Raw genomic sequence first — 19,147 nt, 5'->3', positions numbered from 1 at the left:
GGGCCACAAAGCACATTTTAGAGATGAGCAACATAAGACTCTCAAGTGACTTCTCCAAGTTAATCAATGGCCAAACCTGGGTCTGAAATCCAGACTTTGGTACCAAGGCTCTTTGTGCCTCACTGTTTTACACAAAATGTAAAGATACACTATATTTTCCCCTTATTATTTATCAGAAACTGGGCTAGGGGAATTACACGCAATGAATATTCACAACAAACTCAGGAGGTTGGTTTTATCTTCTTCTTCCTCACGTTGTATATAAAGAACCTGACACTCAGCGAGGTTAAGTTCATTTTGCTAGGAAGTGGCAAAGACAGGATTTGTACTCAGATCTGCCTACTCTAAAAAACGATGTGGCTTCTTCCCTCAAGAATCTAGTTGTAGAGACAGGATATGCAAACCTTTATTAACCATGGGCTAAAAAATACAGTGGATGTGATTATACTCAGATCATATATGCTATAGGAGATCAGAACAAGGAGGGGTCAACTGAATTTGGGCCACTCAAGAAACGCTATTTGTGATTTTATAATACCGAGGCTGTTTGTAGAAACTTGAGGAGCTGCATTAAGTCTTGGATGATGAATGGGGCTTAGTTAGGCAGAGACAAGGGAATTCTGGGTAGAAGGGCCAGCACTCAAAAGCATGTAAGCATGGGGAAAATCTGGAAATGTTCAGGAAAGGAAGCCAGTCTTCCCAAGTCAAGGATGGCTAATCAGCTTTATTCCACACGCCAAGATTCATCAACTGAGAGTGATTGCCTGGAGCACCACGTTGAGGACCTGGATAAGGCTGCGAGTGAAGTCGAGGGAAGAGTTCTGAGATCGCTTAGTGATGTCTGCCATGGACACTAGGTTGGAACCTGGTAGCACAAGCACCATATATCTGCCATCCTGAGATTGCTGAGCACAGGGTGTATCAAAGAATGAGTAAGCAAGAAGGCTGAAGTGCTGTCTTAAGGTATATCACAGAGAGTTATCTTCTGTGAGGACATGGAGTTTGGACTTGATTTAATGGGTAAGAAAGTGCGATTGTGAGCTGTTGAACAAGGAGGCTCCCAATAAAGTCAGGACATCAGTATGTGAAATAACTAGAAGGCAGCTATGTGAAATTTGGTTCCTGGCCACTCATCTGAAGAACCTGGTCTTCTTCTCATGGAGCCAGTCATCAGGTATCAAAATGATGCCTTAAAAAGAAGAAAAAAAGTTTTATATTCGTTATTAGGTAAAAGCTCAAGTTGGAAGCAAGCAAGCACCTGGCTTTCACCACAGCTGCAGGATTGGCTAATAGAATCCCAAATGTCACTTCCACAACCCTGGCATCTCAACGGTCATTAGATCATTTCCATTGTCTTGGGATATGATATTCCAATGAGGGAGATAGTGTCACTGAAGACTATGGTCTGACCTGATCTCATCATAGGGCGCCAATTCATGACATTTTATCCTTACCATCATCGCTCAGGTTTATTGAGCATATACTATGTGCTATGTGCCTTACTATACATTTTTGTCTCAGTTTATCCTCACAATAACCCTAAGACCTGCCAGTGTGCCCATTTTACAGGTGAGTAAACTGAGGCTTACAGAGGAAATATGAATTGTCCAAGGTGGAGCTGGAGATACAAAGGGAGGTCTATCCATTGCCGAGGCTGTGCTGTTTACCACGATTGTCACTTAGGCCATCGCTGTGCACACATGGACTCCAGCAAATCATATTTCCACTGACATCACACCATGCAAACCACAGACAAGCCTATGTGAGTGCACGGCGGCCTGAGACTTCTGCCCCACTCCTTTCCCAGACAACGTCGACAACCAAGCCACAAGAACCTGGAAATGAATTCCTGTGTGAACCACGCACACCAAAATACCTAGAGTCAAGATGGAGGATTGGGAGTGTCTGACCCCAAAAGCATCATTTCCAAGGTCTGTAGAAAATATGTCTGAAGCATTAAATACATTCCTGAAATTGGGGGTAAGGAAACGTCATAGATCACGATTGGGGTTAAACCTCTAGTTTCCCCAAATCCACAAACCCTCCTGGAAGCCTGGGGTTCACTTCAGTTTCCTGAGGCATCTAAAACTCCCAGTGTCTAAGTCCAGTTCTCTGCTCTTATGTGTTCTCTTTAGGATGATGACAAAAACAAAAACTCCAGGTGCACCTAATGCCATATTTTAAATATATCTCTGAAGAGCTGGATGGTGACCATAAACTTTCCCATTCTGGTTCCAGAAGACTTGTTTATTTAACTGATACATGATAAGACCATTTTCTTTCACCTTTAACTTTTTAAAACGCACTGTGGTTTTTGTAGATTTCCTTTTCCCACGTACAGTGTCACCCACTTCCATTTTCATTATCTATAAAAGCTGTATACTTTCCATCAAGCCCATATTGTTTTCAATAAGAATCCATTTCAGGGCATGTCAGAGCTGAGTAGAATCTCTCTCCAAAAGCTAAAGAAGGTTTTTTTTCCCCTTGTCTTTACTTGGATCTGTACAGTGGGATTATTGTAAACTGTGATGGAGGTGTGAACCTCTGAAACACTGATTTGAAGAATGAAGATTCCTATGGTTCATTTTCCAGTGCCCAACACTGTATCAGTCAGGACAGGCTGGGTTTTGCTGCAGTAACAAGCAAGCCCCAGTTTCAGAGCCTTAAAACAGCAAAGCCTTAATGCTCGTTGGCACTACTTTTGTCTTGCAGGTCAGCTGGGGGCTCTGCCCACCATGTCCTCACTCTGGTACCAGGTTGACAGAGCAGCCAACATCCAGAACCTTGCTGGTCACCATGGCAGAGAGAAAGACACGTGTGGCAAATTGCATACTGGCTTCTAAAACTTCCGCCCAGAATGGACGCATCACTTCTAGTTGTATTTAGTGGCCAAAGTCAGTCATATGGCCATGGCCACCCCTAACTCCAGGCTGCAGGGAGGTGCAATCCTTCCAGAATAAGGTCAAGAAATATTGAGCATCACTGAGCAATGATGACGTCCGCTATCGTATCACCACATCATGCCATCCGTGAGGAAGGCATGCACGACGATAATGAGGACAGCTCATCTTTACAGAGTGCTTCCTATATGCAGATATGAGGTTAAACATTTTGCACACACTGTCTCATTTATTCTTTAGCACAACTCTATGAAATTGGCAACTTTACCCCACTTTAAAGATGAGGAAATTGAGGAACAGGAAAGTTGCATCACTTGCCCAAGGTCACCAACTAGTAAAGGGTTGTGCTGAGACTTGAACCCAGGTGGGTAGCCCGGCCCCACATCCTGCCCTTCTAACGGCTCTGCCATAATGCCTCCCAACGCTACCATTGCTACTCTTACTGATATGCCTCTCAGCTCGGTTTTCCTTATCTCCACAGTGATAACGATGAGGCACGCCTCTCATGATTCTTGTGCGGTCCACCAAAGAAAATACAGCAAAACTGCTCCCTATGTCCATTCTTACCAGGCACTCTCTGGTTCAGTGGACACCTAGAGACTCAGAAACAATCAACAAAATGAAAAATCGACATACAGACTGGGAGGAAATATTTGCAAACCGCATATCTGATAAGGGGTTAATTTCCAAAATATACAACGAACTCATGCAACTAATAGCAAATAAAATAAAATAAAATAAACCAATTAAAAATGAGCAAATGAATTGAATAGACATTTTTCCAGAGAAGACATACAAACAGCCAACAGGCACATGAAAAGGTGCTCATGGATAACCATCAGGGAAATGCAAATCAAAACCACAATGAGGCATCACCTCGCATCTGTTAGGATGGCTGTTATCAAAAAGACAAGAGATAACAAGTGTTGATGAGCATGTGGAGAAAAGGGAACCCTTGTGCACTATTGCTGGGAATGTAAACTAGTGCAGCCACTATGGAAAACAGTGAAGAGGTTCCTCAAAAAATTAAAAATAGAACCAGCATATGATTCAGCAAGTTCACTTCTGGGTATGTGACGAAAGGAACTGGCATCACAACCTTGAATAGATATCTGGATTCTCATGTTCATTGCAGCGTTATTCACAGCAGCCAAGGTATAGAAACAACCTGTGTCCACTGACGGGTGAACAGATAAAGAAGATGTGGGATGTGTGTGTGTGTATCTACATGTACACACACACACACACACACACATATATATACACACAATGGAATATTATTCAGTCTTTAAAAAGAAGGAAATTCTGCCATTTGCAACAACACAGATGGACTTTGAGGACATTATGTTAAGTGAAATAAGCCAGGCAAAGACAAACACTGCATGATCTCATATATATGTAGAATCTAAAAAAGAAAGTTGAACTCAGAAACAGAGACTAGAATAGTGGTTTCCAGGGGCTGGTTGGATGGGGGAAATAGGGAGAGGCTGGTAAAAGGGTACAAAATTTCAGTGATAAGATGAATAGGTCTGAGGATCTAACGTACAACATGGTGACTATAGTTGATAATAACGGATTGTATAATTAAAATTTGCTAATAGAGTAGGATTTGTGTTCTCACCAAAAAAAAAAGGGTAAATATGTGAGATGATGGGTGCGTTAATAGTGGGAATTCTTTCACAATGTATATGCACATCAAATCATCACATTGTACTCTTTAAATATATTTAACAGTTTTATTTGTCAAATATACCTCAAGAATGCTGGAGAAAAAAAAAGGACCATCATTTTTAAGCAAAGAATTTTTAAATTCATCTTCTTGGTTAAGGTAAGAGAAATAACGTATCTCAGCTGGCCATCTAGAGATAAAAGCCGGAGGCTTAGGAATTATTCTTGATACCTCCCTCTTCCTTCACCCCACATCTTCCATCCCCAAGTCTTTGCAGTTTACCTCATCTCTGTTTCTCACCTCCATTCACTTCTTTCCAGCCTCACGTCTGCTTAGTTCAAGCCACCATACTCTCCTGCCTGGACGATTGTAATGGTCTCCCCTTGAAACGGGCCTTGGAGTTTCCACTCTTGTCCCAGTCTTTTCTCCACCCTGAAGCCCGAGTGGTGACATCTGACATGTCCCACCTTTAGCGTGAGTGTGCGATAAATATCTGTCTGAGCCCCTGGATTCAGCAGTGTTTGAAGCCAGCTCCCCTTGGATGTTTCAGTCAGCGTTCTGTCCTTCGCAACTAATGCACCCAGGCTACGCCATCGTCCTCTACCATTCCAGACCCCCCTTAGTTATCTGTATCCAACGCCCATCACGTGTTAGACACACAGCATGTGTTTGTCAAAGTGAATTGATCTGGATGATATTCAGAGTCTTGCTCTACATCAAATGTGGCCTTGAAAGGGAAGGGCCTTGGCTTTGTCCTCAAAAAACCCTCAAAACATCACGGCACAAAGACATACAAGTCAAACCTAACGGTTGACAAGAGTTGTCTCTGGGCTTCTTCTCCTCCACCAAGCGGTTTTTAAGAACAGTTTGGGGAGTTTTTCTCACTCCCTTAAATGTGGTTTTGCTTACTTCCCAACCCCAGGAAAGGCTCTCATCTCCTAGGCCTCTTTCATTTTCAAGTTCAGCCTGGAAAAAAAAAATGTGCGTGTAGAAAATCCTATAATTACCGGATCTGATTTTCATTTAAACTTTTCCTCTCTGACATCACGGCAGAGTTCTTCGGTGAAGGGCAGCTGATGAGGCCCCGATGTGTGTCTGTGATAGAGAATCTGCTGGGGGCGGGGGAGGGTGCGTGTATGTGAATGTGTGTGAGTTTGTGCGAGTGTATGTGGGGCATTTGCATGTGTGTATGTACAAATGTACATTTGAGTGTGTGAAGGAAAGTGTATGGAGTGTGTGTGTTTGTGTGTATGTGAATGAGTGTGGTATGTAAGTGAATGTGTTTTGAATATACACATGTGTATTGTGTGTATAAGTATGAGAGAGTGTATGTGTGTGAATAAGTAGGATGCTAGAATGAATGCGGGGAGGTTTGTGTCTCTGCATGTACATGTGAGTGAATGTGAGTGTGAGTGTGTGTACATGTGAGTGAATATGAGTGTATGCATGTGTGTGTACATGTGACTGAATATGGATGTGAGTGTGTGTGCCTGTGGGTGAATGTATGTGTGTACATGTGAGTGAATGTGTGAGTGTGTGTACGTGTGAGTGGATGTGAGTGTGTGCATGTGTGTAAGTCAGCAAGAGCTTTACAAGCCAGGACAGCATTTGAAAAGACGTATTAAATGCTAGGCAAGAACAGAAGGAAGAGAGGACGCCGAGAGGGACCCCAGTGCAGCGAGGCTGAGCATGAAGTCTCGGGATGGAGATGCAGAGAGACCTCAGCTCTGCAGGCAAGAGGCGTCCATGTGGGAAAGCAGAGACGTGAGCGCACATCGAGGGTGGGAGGGCTTGGAGCCAGCCCCAGAGAGTCCATGCACAGAGCTGTGCCTGGGAGAGTCCTCAACAAACCTGTAAAGAGAGTAAGTGGATGTGAGAAGCTTAGAACAAGATGTTTATTTCAGATGGGAGAGCCTAGAAATTTTATAGGGAAAAGTGTGCCTAAGGTGGCAGTGGGTGGGGTCTTTGAGGACAGACGCTGGCCTTATTTAGTATGTAATGATGAAGACCAGGAACTCCAGAGCTGGGCTTCGTGGGTTTGATTCTAGGATCTGCTATAGCATCTCGGGTAAGGTAACTCACATTTCCCTGCCTCAGTTTCCTTAACTGTAAAATGAGGAATAAGGTAGAATTTGTCTCATAGGGTTGTTAATGATGATGTTTAGATGAGTTAACACGCATACAGAGCTTAGAATAATGTCTGGCTATTTAAGTGTTGGTTATTGTCATCATCCCCGTCAGCAACATCAGCACCTCCCCATCAAGCGAAGTGCTAGCTATAAATGTAACGGGCATCTCATCTATGTTTGCTGAATGAATGAAGAAGTTTTGCATTGATAAGCCAGACTTTCCTTCCTGAGGCCTTGACAAACATCATTTCCTCTGCCCAGAACACTAGCACTCTTTTTCTGACTCTTTGCAGCCCTCCCTCAGTCTAACTGCATTTTATCCATCCCCCTGGTCTGCAGTGAAACTTCATTTGCTCCAGGGAGCCTGCCCTGACCTCCCACATCCTCCAGACATAAATGTCCCCAAGCATCCTTGCAACCTTTCTTCCTCTGTAAGTACTCATTCGATGTCTTCACTACTTGGCTGGACATCCATGAGGTCAGGAACTTTCCTCTGCTCACTTCAGTAAACGCAGGACCTGGTACATAGTGGGTGCTCACTGCATATTTGGTGAAAGAATGAATGATAGAGCATGTGCCACTCAAACTTGAACGTGCACGTGAGTCAACTAGGGACCGTGTAAAAATGCAAACTCTGGGAATCGTGTGAAAAAGCTGGGACTCTGTGTCTCCTACTAGCTCCAGGTGATGCTGATGCTGCTGGTCCACAGACCACACTTTGAGTAACAGGGTCCTAGAGTACCTACTTGTTCGAGGATTTTGAAAATATAAGTATTTTGATGGCATGTAAACATGGACATAGATGGAAAAGACAGCAAAGTTCACATGAATGTTTAAAATCAAGGTCAAGGTTTTGAGGACACGTATAAAACCACAGCCCCAGGCCCATCAGAGATTCTCGTCCACACTTCTTGATATGCATGGGGTTCCTTGAGAAGAAAAGTTTGAGAACTCCTGCCCTACCCAATATCTCAGTCCTGGAATGAGGATCCCAAGGCCGCAGGGAGACAACCCAGAGCCAGTCTTAGAAATAGGTGAGCCAGTCCATACAGCATTTCTGGGTTACCAGGAAGAACTTTCTCCCCCAAAAACATCTCCCCCAAACACACCAGGTTCCACCTGAGGGGACAACACACCAGGGCTCAAAGGTCCACCTGAGGGGACTGCTCAGCCTCTGCCACCCCGACTTCCCTTTGGTGAACCGTCCCTGGGTATGGCCAGATTCTGCCTGGGGGGCTGCCCTGCTGCCTGCGGCCTCTCCTGGCCTCTTCCTCAGCCCTCCCTTCAGCCCCGTGAGCATCTCTGATAAACTCGCTCTTGGCTCGAGCAACCCACAATTGCTTCTGTTACCTCTAAGCAATACAGTTCCACCAACACTTCATCGTTGCTTTGGGCAAATGCATTGGTCCCCAATAAATAAAGTAAAAGTGAAAAGAAAATAAATAAGCAACAGTTATGAACAACCTAATTATTTCTAACAGTGCAAGATCGGTTAAATAAATTATGGGATAATCATTAAACAGAGTATCGTGTAGCCATTAAAATGAACGCAGGTATCTCACAGACATAACATTGAGCAAAAGATGCCCCACCAGAAAAGCACATAACGTGTGATATTATTCGTACACAGTAGGAAACTGGCAAAATGAATCTGTGCTGTTGAAATCAGGATACACCATCTTCGTCAGGGTGGTCGAGACTGGGAAAGGGGCTGCGATGTTCCGTTTCTTGCCGTGGGTATTGTTTCCGAGGATACACTCACCTTGTGGAAATTTGCTGAACTCTGTGATATGAGCACTTCTGTATGCATATGACAGTCCAATGAAAACATTTAATGATGAAAAAGAGTAGTTTTAAAATTTTGCTTCCAAGACTCCGGAAAGCCACATGGAATTCCTCAAAGACCACCACATGAGGGCAGAGGGGGTCTGTAGCAGGAGAGTGGAGGCCAAGCGGATAAGACTCCAGGCTTCCAAATGCGGTGAATCCAGAGCAGTTCCATTCGTGTCTCCTTTATATATTAGGGAAGGAGGGAGGGGAATGTGCTAGAGAAGGCTTCACCGGGACACTCAACTGTATCTATAATGTGTTAAAATAAGTGTCTGAGAGAAGGAGAGAGAGAACAGACACCAAGCTCTATTGGCATTTTCTGTTTTAACTACCAAGCTCTCCCCATTCCCCTGGGAGCTGAGACCAGATCTTATCCACATCCAGAATCTAGCATGGTGCTGGATTACTAGTCAATGCCAACAAGTGCTTGCTGAGTGACTGAAAGAATTAAAATGGTAAAATCAGGTCCTTTGAAACATTGAGCTCCTAGATCGAGACTTGCCTGAAGCCACCCCTGCTGTGACGCTTTCCGTTACATTAAATTCCTTTTTGTGTGAAATCCAGTTTCAGCAGGGTTTACTAAGACTTGTATCTGAAAGATTACAAATAGCTACAGTGCCTTATTCTCTTTGTGCCTCAGTTTCCTCATTCCTCATGGTCCTATGAACACATGAGGAAGACACGAATTGTCAAAAGCATAGAGTTTGGATCCAAATCTTTGCTCCATCACTAGCTAGCTGCAAGACCTTGACTGAGTCACCTCATTGCTCAGAGCCTCAGTTTCTTCATCTGTAAAATGGGGACAGTGCCTACTGGATAAAGCCGTGGGAAGTATTAAATGAGATGATGGCAGCGCTCTTCACACAGCATCCAGCACATGGTAGCACTCATTCAGTGTTGGCTGGACATGAAGCTCATTTCCCTCACCCCCCTCATAAAGGTTTCATACATGAAAAATGAGTTAAGTTTATACAAAAGCTCTTTCCCCAGACAGTAGATCACTATTATTATTATTAGCAAGGTAAACGGATTTACAGAAACCAGAGCAGAACAAAGGCCAAAGGGAAGCAAGATTGTTCTGGAAAACAAACCAAGGAAAGGGGGTGCACACAAGTGGAAGAACCAGGCTTTGAGGCAAACGTGGCTGTTTGGAGGGAGAGAAATGCTGGTGGAAAATGGAAGAGAAGATGAGGATTTTCAAGCTTTAAAAAGAACTACTTTTCTCCCAACTCAATTCAGAGAGAAAAGTGCAGTCAGATACAATCAAGGGCTGACAAACAGCAAAATATTTGTTCCGGTAAATACACTCATCTCTTGCAAACTCACTTGAAGCATTTTCTGCTTTCTAAAGAAGCTCTTATGAACTCCGAGCTGCAAAGAATCACCTGGCAAGCGGCTGTTCCGAGAGGCCGCTCAGTGCTTCCGAGAAAAGGCGGCCCAGCCCTGGACAGTCAGAGCCCAAGGTCCTGGACGGGGTGTCACGGAGGGTGACCTCGGAGGGGCTTTGTACCCGCAGCCACTTAATGCACTAATGGAGATGGCACCGTGCACGAGACGTGAGCCACAGATGGGGCTCCTCCAACCAAGGAAGGGCGGGGAGGTGGCCGGGGCGATCTGAGGACTCCCGCCAGAGAGAAAGGAGGGTGCCAGCCACTGTCTTCCTCACTGTTCCATGCATCAATGTCCAGCTGCGGTCACGGGGCCTGGAGAGAATGAGGGTCCAGGTCCTACGTGCCCAAAACAAAAATCACACAAGCCACGACTATAATTTAGAATTTTCTAGTAGCCACATTAGAAAAGAAAAGAACAGGTGACATTAATTTTGATAATATTTTCATTTAACCCGTAGACCCCAACTCCTATCCTTTCAACCCGGAATTGATGTAAAAATTATTAATGAGATATTTTACATCCTTTTCTCCCTAAGTCTTGAAAATCCAGTACGTACTTGATTGACATTTACAGAGCACGTCATTTGCATCAGAAAAGCCACAGATGATGGGCGGCTGCCATATTGGAAAGCTTGGCTGTAGGCCATGCCAGGCCAGCAATTGCCCCCAAGGACTTATATTTCGTTTTCCTGAGAGTAATAACAAGTTTAAATTTAGAAGGGAGGTACCTCTCAGGAAGCTGCGAAGTCCTTCTTTTCATTCTTGGTGCTCACTGGTATTTAATTCTGGGAGAGGAATCTCGATCTTTCTCTCTCTCTGCTCTGCTCTGTCTTTCTCCTTGTTTCCTTCTGTGTTTCTTCTCTGTCTTTGTCTCTCTTTCTCTCTTTTCTCTGTTTCCCTCTGTCTTGCTGCTCTCTGTTTTCATCTCTCTAAATCTGTCTCTGTCTCCCCTAAAATTAATTTTTTTCTTCTTACAAAAGTGAGCCTGGACATGGACACAAAATAACAGAAATGGAAGGGGGCAGAGGAAATTCTACCCAGATGGGCCAGTGGGGGAAAATGTCTCTGAAGATAAGTCATTTAAGGAGATGCCTCCAGGATGACAGGGGACTAGCCGTGGGAAGATGGCTGGGAGAAGACTGTTCCAGACTGAGGGAACAGAATGTGCAAAGACCTGAGACAGCCAAGAACTGGATCAGTTCCAGCAACTGAGGGCTTGGGGGCGGGGGTTGGGGGGATGATGACGACACGGGACACGGGAGGACGGTGGAGGGAATCATCCTAGAGGAGAATGGCGTGAGATGGGGATGAAAAAGGTAAAGACCAGCCGATGAAATGATGGGTGGATAAACAGGACATTGCTATAAAGATGATTTGTCCTTAGGAGCAAATCTCACAGAGAATACATAAGGATAGTTGATAAAGAACATTTTATAAACTGTTTCATGCTATAGTTTGGAAGAATAAAAGTGAGGCAAAGGACTAAAACTACAAATTTTATATATAACTCTCATGGAGTGGGACAAAAAAGTTTTTCAGTTTTAGGTACAAAGAAAGAAAAGCATGAACAACAGTGACAGGTCGCATGGGAACATTTGAGTGAAAAATCATGAGCCTCTGCTTAGGTCCTCCCGTCCAACTTTCCACGACACTGTCTCCCGTACGTCCGCCTAGCACATCCTTTAAATGAACTTTTCATAATGAGTGTGGCCTTGAAAACTTCTGTGACAATGGAGTATTAGGACCTCAATTACTAGTCACCCGTTACCTGGTAGACCAACTGGATATGTCCCACCAGTTGTTCTCTAATGGGCAATGAGCCCCAGCAAACATTCTCAGCCTCCCGCCTGGGACCCCCGATCTCTTTCTCCTTCTCTACCTCTCTTTGTACTTCTCAACTTAAACGGGCATCCAAAACATCAAGGGAAAGTTGTTTTTTTTTTAAATACAGATTCCCAGCCCATCTGCCAGGAACTCCTGCGGTAGTTTGCCTGGTGCGGAACCCAGAAGCCTTCATTTTCCCATCCCCGCTTCCCAGATGATTAAGATGCCAGTGGAGGGCTGATGCTATGTTATGAAACGCTTGTCTAAGGCAGCGCTGCCCGAGAGCCCTTCCTGCGAACCGCAGAAAAGTTCTCTCTGTGTTGTTAAAGGCAGTAGTCACTCCCCGACGTGACTACTGCCCACTTGAAACGAGGCTAGCAGAAACGAGAAACTGAATTTTCAATTCTAGTTAATTTTAATTTAATTAGCCACATAAGACTAATGGTATCATGAGCCTTTCTTCCATTAATAAAATTCATGGCAGCAAATCCCTGGTTAAGGAAATTCTTGACTCTCTACAGATTGTTTTGGGTGTGCATAATTACCCATCCTCCACAATTAAATCAGTTTGGAGATATTTATATATGTATGTATATTTGAAGATGATAGACGATAGATAGAAAGGCAGATAGGTAGATAGATAAATTTATTTTTTCTTTCTTTTTTTTTTTAAGATTGGCACCTGAGCTAACATCTGTTGCCATCTTCTTTTTTTTTCTTCTTCTCCCCAAAGTCCCCCAGTACATAGTTGCATATTTTAGTTGTGGGTCCTTCTGGTTGTGGCATGTGGGACGCCGCCTCAGCATGGCCTGACGAGTGGTGCCAAGGCCGCGCCCAGGATCCGAACCAGCAAAACCCTGGGCCGCTGAAGCAGAGCGCATGAACTTAACCACTGGGCCACGGGGCCGGCCCCACTAATTTTTTCTTAACGCGAGCTTACCAGTAATTATCATTTAGTTCCAGGCTCATCAAAGAGTCTCGCTCAATATTTACCCTCCCCAGAGCACCAGCCAGATCCAGCCCTTAGAATACAACAAAAGGCAGCTAAGGCAGGGCGCAGATGCCCCAAAAAACTCTCTTCAAAGAAAAGCGCAGGTCTTCTCTTCTTGTGCACTCACTACTTCATGTGCACAACTCCCTCATGGACCCCAGCTGCCCAGAGCTCACTGAGGTCATGGGAAATGAGGTTAAGGACGGAGAAAGTCACATGGCTCAAGGGTCAGGAGACACTCACATACTGGAGACCTTGAGAAAGACTCCCGTGGGTAGGAAGCTCAGTGTCCCCCCCTGTAAAATGGCTAATGAGCTCAGGATCCCTTGACTTCTACAGTTCTTATTTAAAACAACACAACTTACCTACGTGTATGGAAGTGGCCATAATATATTTATATATTTGTTAAGTGAATAAAGCAAGTTTCCCATTTTTGTGCGATATGTGTATATACACACACACAGATTATTATAATACGTGGATATACACACACAGTACAGGTAACCACACCGCTCCGTCTTTCAGTCCATGTGATTTGGATGGAGTTGGTTCCACCTCCCTCCCCAGCTCCAGGGGTGGACATGTGACCCCGGCCTGGCCAATAAGAGAACAGTACTCCCCCCCCCCCCCCCGCAAAGCTGTTCAGGTTGGGCGCATAACCCACGCCGGCCAATCAGAGTCAATCCTGAGCCTTGCCGAGAACTATGAGCAAAGAGCTCTCTTTCTTCTGGAGAGCCAAGTCTGGAGGTGCCCTGCGCCATCTTTAGGCCAGGAGGAAGAGCCTATGCAGAAGACACAGCTGAGCGATTAAGACATGCAGAAGCTGACTGTCTGCCTTGAAGCTCCAGACCCAGCTGTACGTGACAGTATCTCTACCCTGGGCTTCGTAGGCTAGTAAGTCAGTCAATAGATTCCACTTTCATCCTGAAGCCAGATGGGGTTGGCAGTGACTTGCGACCTTCGATAATACATAAGTGACATTGGCTGGTAGGGTAAGAAGACGACCTCCATTTTTTATATCACGGGCTTCTATTTTTGTTAGATTCTTTTTCACAATGAGTATGAATTTACTTTTTAAAAGTGCTTTGATGGCCTCGGTCTTGACAATAAACATCACACATGTGCAAAGCTCTTGCTGCAGATCAAACGCTGGACTGAGCACTTTGGGAGCATTATCTCATTTAATCTTCCAGAAGGACCCCGTAAGTCAGGACTCTAAGGTGGTTCTGCTGTTATGACCATTTTATAGATGAGGAGACCGAGTCTGGAAAAGGAGAAGCAATTGTTCAAGGTCACGCAGCTAATAAGCAAAGAGACGAGACTGGGACACATGTCCGTCTATCTCCAAAGATCCAGTTTTGTCCTGGTAAGAACACAACACCAGAGGATCCTTAATAAAGATCTGTCTTGGGTCCTAGAAGACAAGGTCCCACAAGGGGCCTTGTTCATTACTGAGCACCCAGCACCTTCCACAGTGCCTGGCACCGAGGGGGCTCAACCAACACTTGGGGAGCGAGCAGATGCACGAATGAATGAGACGTGCTCTCTGAGACTGGAGGCCAACGTATATGAAACACCCATTGCGGGCCGACATCTGAAGCATTCCTCCCACCTTCATCGGGGATGTATCTTAACAGCTCAGACATGCTTTCCAGTTGAAAACATTCATTTAATTAGCAGGCATTTTCCAAAACGTATGTGCCTTCCTCAATCACTGTGTCTGCGGCAGACATTTGTTGAAAAGGTGTCCCCCTCCCCCAAAGATCAAAGCTTCTGCTCGGCAGACCTTTCTCCCCCAATTACTTCCATTGGAGCAGGACAGCCGGGCGGCCGGGAAATGGGTCACAACATGCAAGAGGTTTTCCCTTCGTACAAAAGATGCCTGTGGTGTGAAGTCCCTTTTTTGGGGAGGGAAAAAAAACTATGTCTTTTTAAAAGCTGTGTCTTTAAAAATGTTTCTTCTGCCAACATGGGCTGCTGACGGTGAACTGCCAAAAACCATTTCTCGTTGAGACCCAGCTTCCCTCCCAAAGACAGTACCAGGAACCATCTATAAGACACTGTTTCATTGGGTTTGTTTCATTGCTTCCTGATGGTTGCAGCTCCTGGGATGGGCATTCCGGCCCTCGTGTTCTGCTTTGCTTTGACCATTAAAACTCAGCTCGCGTCGAGACTCTGTGCCCTCTTGTCTCTTGAGTCCCTGTATCCTAGAGCCTTGGGCAGCAGTAGGTATGAAGCAGAGATGGTGTTGATATTTCGGGGAAGATGTTGCTCCTTCAGAAAACATGATTCTCCCAATCCACTGAGGTATAGCTGGAGTTGGTTAGATCAAGTCTTTGCCCTCGACCCTTCGATAGCTCCCCATTGCCCTCTGGACAACGAATGGATGCCTTAGCATGGCTCACAGATCTCAATTCTGCCCACTCTCTGACCTCAATTCTATCCCCCTTGGGCAAACAACTGGTTTGTAGTTTCCAGCATCCTGCTTCCGCCTTCACCATCGGCCCCTTTGTCCCTGCCCTTCTGGGTCCCTGAAACGTCCTCTCTGTCCCACCTTCTTCATCTGGTTAATTCTACTCCAGGTGAGGTGGCACCTCCTCCAGGAAGCCTTCCCTGCTCCTTCCATCCACCCCCCCCACCCGGAGAATTGAATTCAGTGCCGTCCCCAGCGCCATCACAGCTCACCCCTCCCACAGCACTGCTGGCCCTCTTATACGCGCCCGTTTATTCCTCCATCCCCCTCGCTGGACCTGAAACCCTTGCGTGCTGAGTCTCAGAGCCTGGCATGTAATAGACCCTCTTGGAACAGTCGTTGAATGAACATATAAACACACGTGGTTGCGGGGAGGGAGCCGAGCATTCAGGTAGAAAGTAGTTGAGTTTTCCTCATGAAAGCGGTTGAGTTGCAGAGTGTGGAACATGATAAGGAAGGCAGTCACATCCCATCCCTTACTCCCAACACCTGGGTGCACAGACACTAAAGGTCCCCTGTCGAGGGCCCAGCCAGGAATTCAACTCTTACCTACAAGGTAATTCCAGCCAAAGGGGTCTGAGTCCTCCCACAAGCTAACTCCGCCCCACAGCCTGAACCGGCAATTTCGGCTCCCAAGACAAGCCACTCAGAATGAGCCTTCAAGGTCACGGCAAGGTCGGGGTGAGAAGAGAAGGTTAAGAAGATGGGAAGGTGGAGATTCTGGGACAAGCGTGCTCTCTCCCCTTGGTTTTTGGTCCCGGTCACATCCCTGTCCAGCAATTGCCAAAGAGCCAGGGCTGAGTAATGAAGACACAGTGGGAAAGACTCTTCAAGACTGGAAGCGTCTTTTCCCGGCCAATTTCGGAGTCCCAGGAAAACCCATTTTACTGCCCTTCCCTGGTCTGCCCCACGTGGCGCTTTACCAGGTCAGTGGGTCTGGTATTCTTCTGCTTCTGAGCATCGTGGGCAAAGCTCACTGGTAATCAGGAGAGGCCTCCACATGCACGGCTTCTCTTTAGGACAGTAAGTTTACACTCCCATCTCTCAGTCTCTCCAACCTCTCGCTTCCCTAGGCCATGGCTCTAAGAAAAGTTCAAGGGGACTTCTGGCTCAGTGGGTTTTCCTCATGAACAGAGAATCCGTTCCTGCCTCAAAATGTATGCTTGAAACCCATGCTTAGATATCCTAGTTCAAAGCCCCCTCTGCCAAGCCTTTGAAATCTACCTTTGCGTCTTTTGGGCTGTGTGACCTTGGGCAAATAACTTAACCTCTCTGAACTCAATTTCCTTGTCAATAAGTAGGAGAATAATAGACCTCTCTCATTAATTTTCATGGAGATTAAATAAGATGATATATGCAAAGCATCGAGCATGGCTCCTGGCTTCAACAAAGTACCTATCACCAGCAATTATTACTCCTTCCTTGAATGAGGGCTTGCAATAGAACACCATCTGTTCCTACTCAGATTTTGCAATCCTAAAATAATACACTGAACAAACAAAAACAGGTTTTGCTGTCTGATAGAAATGTTGAGCCCCAGAAACACAGACAAGACAAAGAAGCGATTTGGTTGACTCCAGGATGCATCATGGAGGAGTTTTGTTATTTTCGTTGTTAATACATTCCTGATAGCCACTTGTTTCCTGGTTATTTGCCTCTTTGGCTCGGATTGGCAGAGTTGCAGTTTCTTGAGGTTTTGACTGCATTTGGAAGCTATGGTATAAAAACCTTGAAGCCTCTACGAAAATGAAAACTTCCTTTGCTTCCCCTTTCTCCCCAGAGTGTGGGGCCAAACGCCCCTCCGATCTGGAGGACAGTCCGATTTCAAATGGTCTGCAGCAGCAATTCCACAACAATCCGCTGCCTCCGAAATTATAGCATTTTGGCATCTAAACTGTAATTCCCTGCCTTGCCTTTCACACTGAGATGTGGTCAAGAAAAATCCTTTGTTGGTTCCTGCATCCCACGTTTTGATTCAGATCATTTGAATCTATATTTATGGTATATCTCCCTTTTTTCTTCATCCAGGACCTCCATCATTCAACCATTATATTCATCTGTCAATCACCTTCCCTGTTTCTAACAATGTCACACACACATACACCAATGCACAGACACACACCCCCACACGGTCATCTCCCGCCTCTCCCTCCGCCACAGGCATCCCCATCATTATGATTTATACTCCACAAAAATTTTGGTTAAAAGGTTTGAGAAAAAGCAAATCCCTTTCATTATTGTCACGGGATATGTGAAGGTGTTGTCATGACACCACTAACCAAAGAACCCATTTTTCCCTGAATATCCGAAAGGACTTGGGTAACCCTACAAAGTCACAGTTTTGTTTTCTGGTCGACGGTGGCAGGCCAAAATACACGCACACCAAGATAAATGGTTCAGTTTAAGTCTAGCAAAACATTTCTCAAAAGCCAGCCGGCCCCACAAGCTGCAAACACAGCGCCTTGGCTCGATTACTCTCCTTCTTCTGTAGGTCTCTCGACGATATGGTTGACTACCCAGAATCAGCTCCAAAGTGTCCGTCCACACCCTTGTCCAAAAGACCAAGAACAGCACCAAAATCAGCCCTGGGAGGAGTCACCGGGGGGCGAGTGCCATCTGCTGGCCATTTTCGTAAGACAGCTTCCAGCTTCTCAGCCCACACCGTGAAATGTTTCCCCATTTGGAAGCTGCAGGAAAGAAGTCGAGGGTCGCGTCAGGCCCGGGGACACATGATTTTACTTTATTCATATCCTCTTAGGGGGCAGAGGCATTTAGAAATAAAGTTTCTTTCACTTTTTTTTTTTTTTAGGCATTTAAAGGCAAAACAGAAATCTGGGAGAAATCTGCTTATAATTGCTTGTATTATTGTTATTACTTTGTTGTTCCAGTGTTATATTGGTGAAGAAGAATAATAAACTCTTTGGGACTTCAGTTTTACACACTCATAATCAGGAGCCCTCAGTCAGCATATCACGGTTTGCAAAGGCATTTATGATCCTTGGTAAGTTTACGAGACCTTAACACAACCAGAGCAAAAAAATAAAGAAAATTGAGAAAAATAAAACAGAAACGAATGAGCTCATTCCCAAAGAAACAAGAACGGAGCTAGCGAACATGTATTTTTGTGATAGGTTGATACATTTCACATGAAAATAAGCGTTTCAACTTAAGATCAGATGGGCTCATTTCTTTTTTCCAGGCTCTTACAGCTTTGTAGTCTACTAAACTCCGGGGAAAACACAGACGGTTCTCCTTTTTAAATAATTTTGCCCACTCTAAGAGAGAAAACAGAAAACCTCATGCCTAAATGTGCTTCTGCAGAGCTCACTTGCCTATATTCCTTCTGGTTTCAAATCAAACAGTGAATTGGCAAAACTGGCAGAAGAGAAAGGACGGCTTTCTTTAAAAGAACGTGTGGCGTGTTTATATTTGTAAGATTCACTGGGAAGCATGTCAATAACATACAAAGTCAGATAGTCTCTTTCCAATGGCACCATATGGAAGTTGTCCTAAATGATCATGGGCATAAGTTTAAACAAATATATGGACTGGTATAAGTTGCACAGACACATACATGTTTCGATCTGCCATGCTCAGCAATGCCGTGCTGGAGGAGCCTTTTCCTCTGGGTGGCCGTGTGCAAGCTCTCTGCACCGAACAAATCTTTGGGATTCTAATAGTTGCTTTTGTTTGTGCTCTCTTCCGGCTTCAGTGGCACCTAGAGGCTCCTTTCTGGAAGGGGAGGATTTGGTTAATAGTTCCTAGTATTTTCAGCCCCCTGGTTGATTTCCTTCCTTTCTAGTATTTTTAGGTCCTGAGATAAAACCTCATTTATAATAAAGTCAAAAATCCCTGGAAAACATTTCGTCAATGAAACATCCAGCTTGGCTGTTCATTATTTTATTGAATGAATGTTATTTTTCCTTGAAACCTGGAGATT

The sequence above is a fragment of the Equus caballus genome, chromosome 8 (assembly GCF_041296265.1).
Source record: "Equus caballus isolate H_3958 breed thoroughbred chromosome 8, TB-T2T, whole genome shotgun sequence".
In the NCBI taxonomy this organism is placed as follows: domain Eukaryota; kingdom Metazoa; phylum Chordata; class Mammalia; order Perissodactyla; family Equidae; genus Equus; species Equus caballus.
Note: the sequence above shows the minus strand (reverse complement) of the source record.